This window comes from Mixophyes fleayi, chromosome 6 (genome assembly GCF_038048845.1).
Source record: "Mixophyes fleayi isolate aMixFle1 chromosome 6, aMixFle1.hap1, whole genome shotgun sequence".
NCBI classification, from domain to species: domain Eukaryota; kingdom Metazoa; phylum Chordata; class Amphibia; order Anura; family Limnodynastidae; genus Mixophyes; species Mixophyes fleayi.
In genome coordinates, this window is record NC_134407.1 from 38,196,509 (window position 1) to 38,208,962 (window position 12,454).

At 40.7% G+C, this 12,454-nt stretch overlaps 1 long non-coding RNA gene across 1 annotated transcript; it reads left to right on the top strand.

Annotated features, from left to right (window-relative positions):
* Positions 1–2,280: 2,280 nt before the first annotated feature.
* LOC142160235 (uncharacterized) lies at positions 2,281–3,107 on the top strand. Its single transcript, XR_012693108.1, has 2 exons — positions 2,281–2,412; positions 2,494–3,107. It is a non-coding gene; the product is annotated as an uncharacterized LOC142160235 (long non-coding RNA).
* Positions 3,108–12,454: the final 9,347 nt, after the last annotated feature.

Consider the following 12,454-nt stretch of genomic DNA (forward strand, 5'->3'; position numbering starts at 1 on the left):
GAATGTTGTCACAGCTCTTAGTCATTGTGGGTATTTTCAATTTAGGGATGAACGCAGATTGGTACTCTGGTAAAATTAGCTCTGGATTTTCAGCAATAGTAGACATAATATTTTTTCTGGAAATGGAAAAATCATCTGCCTTTACTGCACACAATCTTTTTATATTATCATATGGTACCTGCTTATCTTCTTCCTCCTTATGACTAGGAATAGAATTACAACATGTAAAGTCATTTTGCTGGTCTTGGTCAAAACATGTAATGTTGGAACTGAAACACATTTTATCAAGATCACTTTCTTCTGCATTTTCAGTGCGTGGCAATAACGAGTCAACCGTGTCAAATGTTTGTTCTTCACTATCTTCACTAACTTTCGCTGTGAGGATATTTGTTTCCTCATTTATTGCTACAGGGTTTTGGTTTTGTTCTGTTATAAGTGTGCCCATCATAGCTGGCGAAGAAGCAGTATTGACATTGCAGAAAAATGGATGTCCCCAACTGGCAGGTTCTTTAATAGGCAACGTAGTTTTCTGAAAAAGGGCTGACAAAGGTTTAGAAGTTCTTGGCCTTTCGTCTTTACCATAATTGTCTTCTAGCGTATATCTCTTTGAGGAACTTCCAACACTGTTGGCATCTGGACATTTGTGATTGTCACCTAAAGATCCATTAGTGATGACAGTATAGCATTCCTTTGTACTCATATTCTGGAATTCAGCTTCATGCTTGTGCCAGTTATGGAATGCTTTGTTGTCCTGTGTATTATTCATTGAATTAATACTTGACATAAACTCAGACTTGGTGACCATTTTTGAATTGAATGTATCTAGAGTGGAAGGATCACATAGAATATTCTCCAGTTTATTAACTGCTGTGGTTTGGTGTTGGGGCTCATCATAGGCTGCATTGCAGGATATAGGACTTGCCACAGAACTCTCCCCATCAGCATCAAGATCTATAAATGTTCTTCCAAAACTGAGAGTAGCAAATAAATCTTTACATGTTTTTTTATTCTTTGAAAAAAAAGTGTTGTCTTCTGCACATTGCTGACGTTGAAAATCCATTGGGTACATCAGGTCAATGTGTTCTGTAGAATTATATACCGTGGTAGTGCTCCATTGTAGTACATTACTGTTGTTATGGGGGAAAAATGTGCTGTTCATTTTACTACCCTCCATGCATTGTATTGCAATACCATTTGGTTTGGTATGGTTTTGAGAACTATTAGCAATCTGATCCTCTACTGGAGTAGTCTCTTCTTTGTATTTTTCATTATGACTATCATGGAAGACCTTTACTAATGAAAAGAACATTCTATTTTCAGTTTCAGTGTTTTCTTTATCAGTCGTGTTCTGTTCTACAGCATGTACAGAACCTAGAACTGAGATTGTATTAGAAGCTTGTCGTTGTTGATCTACTTCTTTTATTTTACGATCTTTCAATGCCTGCCCCATATCTGGTTGGTGTCTATATGTAATATTAGTGTTCAGTTTAAAATTAAATGTTTCATGTTGTGAGACATCTTTACAGCATTCATTTGCTAACATGCCATCTCTATCTGCTGGGAGTGAAGTTATGGTGGTCTTTTTGTCATCTGGTATTCTATCTGCATGCTCAATGCCATTTTTTATTTTGAATTTCGGAACTATGGACAATTGCGTAGCATTGTCAGACTTCATACGAATCCCATGAGAAAACTGACTATAAATAGGCAAGCATGTATCAGTAATTATTCCCCCCTCTGATTCTGAAATGCGTGAGGCATCTTCTCTTTCACCGATAGGTATCCTAATATTGTGTTGTACATTTTTCCCCATAAATGGACTCCATATGTTGTATTTATTCTCCACCGAGTATTCTGTGTGGTTTACCATTTTTAGCTTTGAGTCACTTTTTAAAACTCCAACTTTTTCATAAGAGTCCATATTAAATGTATCTCTAGGCAAACTCATGCTTACAGTTCTGTGCTGTAAAAATCTCCCAGAGACTATGTCATGACCAGTTAGCTCGTGTTGACACGCCGTAGACTCCACATTCATATCTTCACCATTACCTGAACTTGTTTCAGAATGGCTCACCAACTCCTGAACATTCTCTGACCTTTCAAAGTATGGGATATCACATCTGTGTGTGAGGCTAGTAGACACATGTTTCTGTGTATCATTTGTTTTAATATCCACAAAGTCTGGTGGCAATGCTGGCACATTCCCTTCTGCTTCTCCTGACTTGAGCAATAAACATTCAGGTGCAGACACATTACTTAGTTTGCAGGAAACTGGAGTTAGGTTTGCTAACTGTCTTTTGTCAGAAGAAATGTCACCATAAAAGCTTATTGCCATCTGTTCCCTGTTTCCCGGGACACCAACATTAGTTCGAGAAATACAGCATGTGTCTATAGAACCTCTCGAGAATTCAGGTAATTGACAGTCATACGGCAAAAGGGGCAACTTTAGTTCAACACCATCACTGACCTGTGGTATCTTTGCATCCTTTCCAGGAACTTCGTCAGGCCCTGTAGGACCATTCCTTGGGGATTGTCCATCTTCTATTGAGACTTGGTTCCTCTGTAAGTTGGCCTCATTATCCTCTGCTTTTTCTGTCTTACTGTCACGTGAAATAAACCATTTGATGGCTACAGCCATGGCAGCCGCCAGAGCCAATGTCCCCAGGGCACGAACAACAGCTGGGATGTCCTGACTTGATAAAGAATAATTTCCATTCATTGTTATAGGTATCGGTACCACAAGATACCAGGTTGGTGGAAATTGCAGGCAATGAAATTTGCAATATAAGAGTTTCTTTCAAATAAGGAGGAAGGTCATGCTGAATTAAAACAACAGTTGATTTCATCTGCTAGATTGAACTGAACGAAAGAGTCTGCATTTTGCTAGAACCCAGCACTCTTGCTTCTTGTCGCTTGTGGTACATATCTGTTAATGTATTGCACAATGATCCTCTCCTGTTTGTTCACTTCTGGCAGCATCTACTGGTAATGTGATCAAGGCAGATGATTCTACTTAAGGTAGATCTCTAAACATCCTCAGAGACAATAATACTGTGCATATAAAGTTTTCAATTGCATTGTCTAGTAAAATGAAATATTCTACAATAGTGATCTCTATGTATTACCAATTTCATTCTCAATTTTCCATGTGATTATAAGTAGCATCTAAACAAGGCTCTATTATGAGATTTATTGCTAAATAAAAATGTATGGTTCACTATAATAGAATAGAATTATCATGTGACAACCTGCTTTCTGGTGAATATCATATTTTTTCCCTTAATGTAACCATAAAGGTTCATCGACATAGGATCTTCTGTCATTTTTTGAGCAGATGAAGTTCTGCACTAAAAGAAGTTTACTGTAGTTTCTACTTTCGTGTCACATATGTGTTTTTGAATTGTCATAGAAAAGCTTCCATTTTAGAACTACCAAAAAAAGTATTCTACAAAGAAAGTGTTCATTTTGGATCACACATAGAGACATCAATGTTGTTCCTCTACAGCTACTTCTATGTTTTAAACCATGGGAACATTTACCATTCAATTGGGGCACCACGGTGGCTAAATGGTTAGCACTTCTGCCTCACAGCACTGGGGTCATGAGTTCAATTTCCAACCATGGCCTTATCTGTGTGGAGTTTGTATGTTCTCCCCGTGTTTGCATGGGTTTCCTCCGGGTGCTCCGGTTTCCTCCCACACTCCAAAAACATACTGGTAGGTTAATTAGCTGCTATGAAAATTGACCCTAGTCTGTCTGTGTGTGTATGTTAGGGAATTTAAACTGTAAGCCCCAATGGAGCAGGGACTGAGGTGAGTGAGTTCTCTGTACAGCGCTGCGGAATTAGTGGTACTATATAAATAAATGGTGATGATGAGGATGATATGTTAATATTAATATAACATAAAAGCTGCAGTAATATTACAATCAATGATCTACTGTGTAGCTAGTTGTGAAGTGCAAACATCATGCTGTACTGAACATGCATTAATTAAATTTGTGGGTACATGCAAGATTAATGTATATTTTTACCACATGTTAATAGCTATTCGTGGCAGACCGATACTAGATAATTGCATTAAATTAACTCAAATCCTGAAAAAATATAAGAACTTTTAAAAATCCAAAGCAAATCCTAGTCCAGCCAGTTTGAATATAAAATATAGCTGAAATATTAACCATCAACTTTTTAAAAACATGTCCTTAATTATTGTGACACATCCAATCCTTTATTGCAAAACCCACACTGGTTGGGAGCAGTGGCTTAGTGAGTTAAGTATTTGTGTAGGTGAGTGGTAATAATATCAATGAAAGTTATTCATTTTTTGCTATCTTTTTCTTACAAGAGTTTGTTTAAAATTCAGAGCATTAGTATAACTTATTAGGAAAACTCAGTCTACCTTAACAGCAGCACCTTCCTTTTCAGATACACGTACTCAGGTGTATCATTACAGGAGTCACAGGTTGCTCTGTATTATATTACCATTGTTTATCACTCAAGTGCAAGACCCAAGGGACAGAGATGCTTTCAAAATGTAGACTGAAACCAGCCGTGTTCAGATCACTTATTCCTATACAGAACAACATAATAGTTTTTCAATAATGTTTATGGTTTCATGTCTTCTGGAGTGTGAAGAGTAACAGTCCTTTAATCTTTATTTACAAAGGCCAAACAGGTTGCTATACTGCAAATATCAATTAAAGAGGCCTAGTTATTGTTATAGCTAATATATTTATGTTATATACTTTATGAGCCTGATTCATGAAGGAAAGGTAAAGCAAAAAAATGAGTAACTTTGAACTTTGGCAAAACCATGTTGCAATACAAGGGGTGCAAATGAGTTTATTATTTTGTACAAAAGGAAAATACTTGTTTTTTCATGTAGGATGCAAGTACTCGATAGCTTTATTTTTATACTGACATTAAAAGTTGATCTAGGTTCTAGGACATGCTCTACCCCAATTATAAATCTGTTCTCAAACTTTAAATTTACCCTCCCCTCCATGCAACAAGGTTTTGCCAAGGTTCAAAGTTACTCTTTTTTGCTTTCCTTTCCTTAATGAATCAGGCCCTATATCTTTATACAATCTGCTGTACATTAGCAGTGGTCTGCATTTAAGCAGAAGCATTGTCTGTGCAACATAATTTCAGTCATGTTGTTAACAAACATTTGAAGAGCGCCCAAGTCCAAAGCTCTAAGCGCCGCGTGAAAATTTATTTATATAAATGTTTTTTTTTATTAAATAAAAAATGTGTTATATGTGGGTGCTGCAGCACTGGCTGGGTAGCACCAAGCGCTGCAGAATGTAAGGGGTTAAACCCCAGCGCTAGGCGCTGGGGAGTGTAAAGATGTATATTAAAGTTAAAAGTGGGAAAGTGTGTGTGTAGGCATTGCAGCGCCAGTAAAGAACCAGCGCTCAGGGCTGAAGGGGTTAACTTCCAACGCTAGGCGCTGGGAATGTAACTATGTGTATTTTAACTGTAAATGTGTGTAAAGTACTTACCCTGGGCTGGGGCTGAAAAGGCAGCCCTGGATCCCCTTCACCCTCTGGCAGCCAGCTTCAGTGGCTGCTGGAGGGACTTAGCAACCAGCCTCCTGGAAGCAAATAGGTCCAGGAGGTGCAGTGCCTCCTGGGGGTTCAAGGAAGCTAAGTCCCTAGTTGGAACTCAAAAAGCTTCAACTAGCGACATGGCAGGGTTTCCGTAAGTCAGATTGGGCGGGAGATTTAAAAGATAAATCTCTCGCCCCAGATAGAGAGGCACCAGGGGAGGAGAGTGGGCTGAGCCCCTCTCTCCCTGGCAGCTCGTGGACAGGGGGAAAGTATACTCCCCCCTGCCACTAGTAGTAATGTTAAAGGTCTAAAACCTCTCTGGGCTGATTCACGTGCAGGCTGCATGAATCAGCCCAGATTGGTTAAAGGGACAGGAGGACAGACTACCTCCTGCTAAGACAAGTCTCCAAATGTGTATATAAAAGGCTCAGTTTTGTATTAAAAGTTGTTCTTCTTTCATCTGACCTGATCACTAGTACCTTTAACCAGTGTAAGAGCAAATAAACATCACTTGCTTCAAAGACCTGCCTGGAAACTTCTCTATCCTGTGACCTACAGATTAGACCCAACTCTAATCCGTTCCCGGGTGTTCTGAAGTTTGGACCCAGCACCCAGACCACCGCTCTGCCCACTACCCAGCAGCTATGGCCAGTGTGATAGGCCAGGAGGGATCCATCTACAGCAACCCTGATCTATAGGACGAGGTCAGGGGTACCAGCCCAGGTACACCAGTAACAGGGTACGCTAGCATCGTCAGTCACCCCGAAGAAACCCAGTTCTGGATGCCGGTCAGGAGTCCAGTGGTAGCAGCACTTGTAAGCCCCTCCTACTATGGCAAGAGGGCGCATTTGGGATAACGAAAGGGAATGTTGGCAAAGTAAGCCCAACCGGTTTCCAGCAACAACAGACAGGGTGGCATAGGCGGTCCATCCTGTCACATGGGGCTTAAAGGGAACTTGGTGCAGCTGTGCCAGAAGGTGGGCATGTGTGAGTTGTGAGAGTATAAAATAATTGATAGTTATTAAGATGTACAAATATATGGTAAATGCCTTAAAAAAAAAGAACTATATAGGACTACGCTTTGAAGGAAAAAAACAGATGCTTCCTATGGAACAAGACAGCAGCAAGATGCCAGACTAAAGCAAGCAACTGGCAGGAAAAGCATGTAATGCTGAACAGAGGATGTGGGCTTATATGTATATTTGCTGAGCTAAAGAGATTTCCTTATATGTCCTTGTCGTTAACCAGTTAATGCTGGTCACTATGTATAATAAAGGATCAGCTTGCATGGACTCTCAGAGCTGATTTTGAAACTGCAACACCTCGTTTGTGTTTTATTCTTCACTCTCCTGTTAACAGCAAAATACCACATAGGAAATCAGGTTATCAGAGATCGATAATGAGGGCACCAAGCCTTGGTACCCCGACAGAGTATACCAGGATAATGTTTTGTCCAGTTCACCCTGTCAGCCCTATGCTTCTCCCCTGGTCTTCCGGGTACCTGGACGTAAGTTAAATAGATCAATTAGGCAAATAGTGAGTGAAAGACGCTCCTCTTTATTACATCTATAAAGCACACAGCACAGAAAGTAATAGCAAACATGCGACAATACCAGAGGGTTCACCACACTGCAAACTACACACTCCAAAGCCTGACCAGTGTTTTTGACTCTGTCATTTTGATGTGCAATCCCAGCTGCTATGCCACAATCTTCACCCCTCCACCTACCTGCTAGGGACTGAGTTTAGTGTCCTCCTGCTTTCTTCAGGTTCACAAAGAAAGCATGCAGACACTTTGATGTTCAGAGAGGCACAATCCTGAACCATTATGAGAGGAGTAGTGACTCCTAGCAAACAATGTCTTCAAAAGAGACCTTTCTGTACAGCTCAATGTCTTTTTAAACGTTTCTTACATTCTCACTTCCCAGGAGCTGCCTCTAGACTTCCCGCAGTCCTCAACTCACTTGCAGACGGGGCTGCCATCAGAAATCGTGGGGCCCAGTACAAATGAAACAGGCAGCTTTCTTTGATTGTACTAGTGCCATTTACTTATTTTATTGCCTTTATTGCTGTCCTTTTTGGTTCTGATATCCTTCTGGTTGGACTTCTTAGTAAACAATGCAAATATTACATATTGCATCTACAAGTGTTTTTTCCCCCCATCTCTTTTAAAATAAAATCTCTTTTAAAATAAAAGTACTTACCTAGATGTTGATTTCCACAACCTCTCTTCTTCTTCCTTCTTCCTACAGCGGCAGCGGGAACATCAGTGTGATGACAGGTCACACCGCAAACTGATAGAGAAAGGGGGCAGATCACATGATCGCAGGGGTGGAGCTATTAGTCCCCTGTGATCGTGATTGACAGAGGCAGACAGCAGCAGGGACGCAGGGGGAGTAAAGCCGCCATCAGGTAGAGAGGGCCCCCAGGTAAGTTGGGCCCGCGGGTCCCCTGGTGAGCCCGGGCCCCATATGGCAGTACACCCCCCCCCGTACTCCCCTGATGGCGGCCCTGGTTGCAGACACCTTGCAGTATGTTGCTTCAGCATGTCTGCTAGGCTCCTGCAACTCGGTGGGATGCCTACTGCCTGATATAGACGCAATGGTCCTGGAGGAATATTACAGTAAGCAAACAAAAAGTTTACATGGGCCATCCCACATGGCAACATTCAAGAATAGGCAATAAACACAAAATAAATTCATACATGGTTAAAACACTACAATCCAAACAATATTGATCACAGTTTGGATGAGAAGGGGAGTTCCAGCAGGCTAAACCTTTATTTTTAAAGTAATGACACTCTATATCATCACAGTATGATTAGAGTAGATAAATTTATACAAAAGGGATATATTGCTGATTTTTTTAAGAATTGAATGTTTTGATCCTTGATCCAATTTTTCAGCTTTACAGGAAAAACCTAAGGCAAAAAAAACCTAAATGGGAGTATGTTGAATCATTGGAGTATTTGTAAATCATGTAATGGATGTATTTTTTGCATTGATATTACTAATAATTGTACAACTTCTGCTAATGGTAAACAATATAAAGATACCTATATTTGTTAACATGTAAATGTAATATTCATTATTTTCCCAAAACGGGAGGCCAAAGTTGTGATAATATTGAAAGACTGTATTACTGTTAGGGCTGACGGCAAGTATCATAAACTTGTAGAAGAGGTAACAGAGGTCCTCACCTACAGCAGCTGCCTTTTCTCATAGAGCTAAACGTGCTCACAGGTACTCGATGCCCCCAGGTCATTAGCTCAGAGTGGTACAAGTTTATAATCTTACCGTAGCGCAGACAAGGGCCAGGTGGTAGAAACAGCGAAGTCCAAAACAGGCCAAAGTCAAAGGGTACAGCAGGCAGCGGTAGTGAGGTCCAGGCAGAGGTCAGGGTTGGCGGCAGTGTATCCAGGTAACAGAAAGAGGTCAGGGTCACGAGCAATCCAGCAGAGTCCAGTAAGCAAGCCAAGGGTCATACACAGCAGAATCAATCCAAATAGCAAGAGCAGAGAAGCAGAGAAAGGAGCAGGTAAGTACGCTGAAATAGCTGACCGGGTCGCTGCTGTGATGAGAGGACCATCCGACGATGGCCAGGATGCATCTGTGGCTCAGGCACGGCTCGTAACAATTACAGGATATGTTTGTCATAGGTGCTGCACTGTAGAAAGGTCACATGTACAGAGGCTATTTTATATTACTTCAACGAATGAACCACAGTGGCTGGACACCAGACTAGACACGTGAGGTATGAAGCTGTACAGGCAATACAGGTAACTAGGCTGACCAGATAGCAGGACTCAAGTCATAGGAAACATGAATGGCGTTTCAGTGATATGGCAGATATTTCTGATGCAGATAACATAGCTGAAGTATCAGGATATACAGACAATGTTGATATTGAGGGTACACTGGTAACATGATTGGAGAGACAGGAAACACAATCAGGAATAGTCAGAGGCAGAGTGGTGAGCACAGACTGAGCATGGTCAGCTGTAGAACTATATAATGAGCAGGGAACAGAAAACTGAGAGATTTTCTTTTTATGAGTGCAAGATCATGATACTACTCCTTTCTTCACAAGCGGCTTCCAGATGCTCTCAGGCCCAGGTTTCTCAGGATGGTCATTGAAGTAAGCTAGAGCTGAAGGGGCAATGATTGACTCTTGAGAGTTCCCTTCATCTGAGAACCAGGTACTGTAACTCTCCATCCAGAACACGAGAATCAAGTACATGCTAAATGGCAAATGATTGTTCAATGAACTGGGTCCAGGGCTAGTACAGGTTTAATTTTCTGGGACTTAGTGTTGGGTAGGGTAAGTGACCCGTTAGTACTATGTTTCACTGGTAGTTTGCGGGATAATGAGTCAGTAGCAGTGGCCAGAAAAACAGATATAAGGGCAGGTGTTTAATCACTCTGGATAGGTGAAGATGAGTCAGCTTTTTTAGAAGAAATAGATCGGATGACAAAAGGCCAAGTACAGGGGTGTCTCAGGAACAGAAGCACCTGCTAATACATATGTCAACACAGGAATTATGAGGACCCTGGTGTGAAAACAGGAACTGTAGAAATGTCATAATTTTATCCGACTAACGAGACTGACTCTATTAAGAACTGCATTGGTGAAGACAGTGGTATCATGCAGTATAGGGTCAACAGTCTCAAAGACGGGTGTTGCTCATGCTAGGGCTTCCCCTTAAAATCCCAGCAGCATTGCAGCCACTTGGGTATGTGGCCTGCCATAAAATGCTTGTGAGGTAGGCATCTCAGAATTCTCAGGTGAGGTTGGCATCTCGGAAACCTCAGGTGAGGTAGGCATCTCGGAAACCTCAGTAGAGGTAGCGACTAGAACCCCAGGACAGAAGACAGCATGTATTGTTATAATATTTGATTTATAAATTAATGTGATGTATCACAGATATTTTGTAAATGCAATTTTATTTTAAAATATGGCTAATAAAACTAGCTTGATGGAATGGGGCTTAGTCTTAGCACCTGTGTATCAGTAAACTATTCAGGAACTTGAACCTTGAGTGGTAGTGTAGCTGTCTCAGAATTGAATGAAATGAATTAAAAAGGTGGCCTTTACTATGGATTACTAAACCAGTGACTGTGAGAATTATGGACATCTATTTTTTATTATTATTATTATAATATCCTTGTGTATAGGCGTTGTTTGGTCCATTGTCCTATATTTCTAAACGTCTCACGGTGTTTCTTGTGATACCTGTTGTTTGCAGAATAGTGAAAAGTGAAAGGCTTATTTTTGAGACTGTAGGAGAGAGGTAACCATAAAAACACAGCTGCAGCTCCAACAAAAAGCATATATACATATATGTTTGTACATTTTTAAACATATATTTAAATAATATAATTTTAACAATAATATTTCTTTAAATTTCCTAAAGTAAGATAAAATGTAGAATAAATACACAAGGGTCAATTCCAAAGATGCAAAAATGTAGCTACACATTGGACATATTTTTGAACACCATGCACATACAATATAAGTATACTGCAGTTTCGGCTTTTGAGAAGTGTATCCATGCAGATTTTTCTCCTGCTTGTAGGAGCCTAATTTATGTCTTATATAAATCATGAGCTTACGAGAACATTGGAACTGTCTTATTTCAGGTAGTAAACATAAATTGTAAAGTTTTAATTACATCGGTGGTATTTGTGCACCTATAAATTCTGTTACCTGTATAATGTATGCCTGAGTAGGGGCAGAATGCAAAACAGTAAGAGAACATAGGGACTAAATAATTTCAAGTGACATGTTTGTTACTTTTAAATGCTTATTTTTACCACTACAATGGGTCCGAGAGAGACACGCTAGTCAAAGTCCTAGTGCCGGAAATGGAGTGAAAGTTAGAAAAGCTTATTGTAGAGTAAAAGCCTCCTTAAGTACTTTGGAGGATAAGCCAGTGTGTAGTTGAATTCTAACATCCCATGCATCTCTATTATACAGGGCCAGTGCTTGTTTATTCGGCACTCCCTGCCTGGTGTTGGTGCAGGCACCGTGAAGTCCCATTTGACACTTCAAGGTGCATGAGAGGAAAAGGCTTCACTGAGCATGTGCCGCTTACTCTTACCCCCTGCACTTACTTCCGCCTGTTTGCTGTGTTCGGCCAATGACCGTCGCCTTTCCTCCACACTGATCACCCCATCCCATGCCAGAACTCAAGATTTCTACCGTGCTGCCCCCTCCACTGGAATGACCTCCCTCGCACTATCCGTCTGTCCCCTAATCTTAGCACTTTCAAACGGGCTCTCAAAACCCACCTGTTCCTCAAGGCCTACCAGCCATCCACCTAACCTTCTCCTTCCTTGTTCTTCTCACCTCCCACTTCCCTGTCGCCTCTTGTGCTTGATCCCTTCTACTGACTCCTCTCGTGCCTCCTGTCTGGTTCTCCTCTCCTTAGTATGTAAGCTCGTATGAGCAGAGCCCTCTTCCTTTTTGTCTCAATTCCATTTCTTCTTCTCCTACACCACTGTACTTGCTATGCTTGGAGATACTGAAGTGGTGGTTATACTCAGTATACAAGGGTACAACAGTACCGTAAAACGTCTATATTGCATTTTTTGTATTGTGTGACGCCATATAAATAAAGATTATTATTAATAATAATAATAATAATAATAATAATAATAATATCCCTGATCTCCGGGGAGCAGAGCGAGGAACTTGAAAGTTGGTACAGCATCCATCAATTCGCACACTCTGAAAAAAAAAATTCGGCCCAATCAGGCTGGTGGGGCCCCCTGGAAACGTGGCACCCTCCTACCATGCTTAGCATGTTACTATATTCCATATACATTCACTGGCGAGAAAAAATATGCAATTATGTAATCTGAAATAAACATCATTATACCAAAATAAAACCCAACAAATG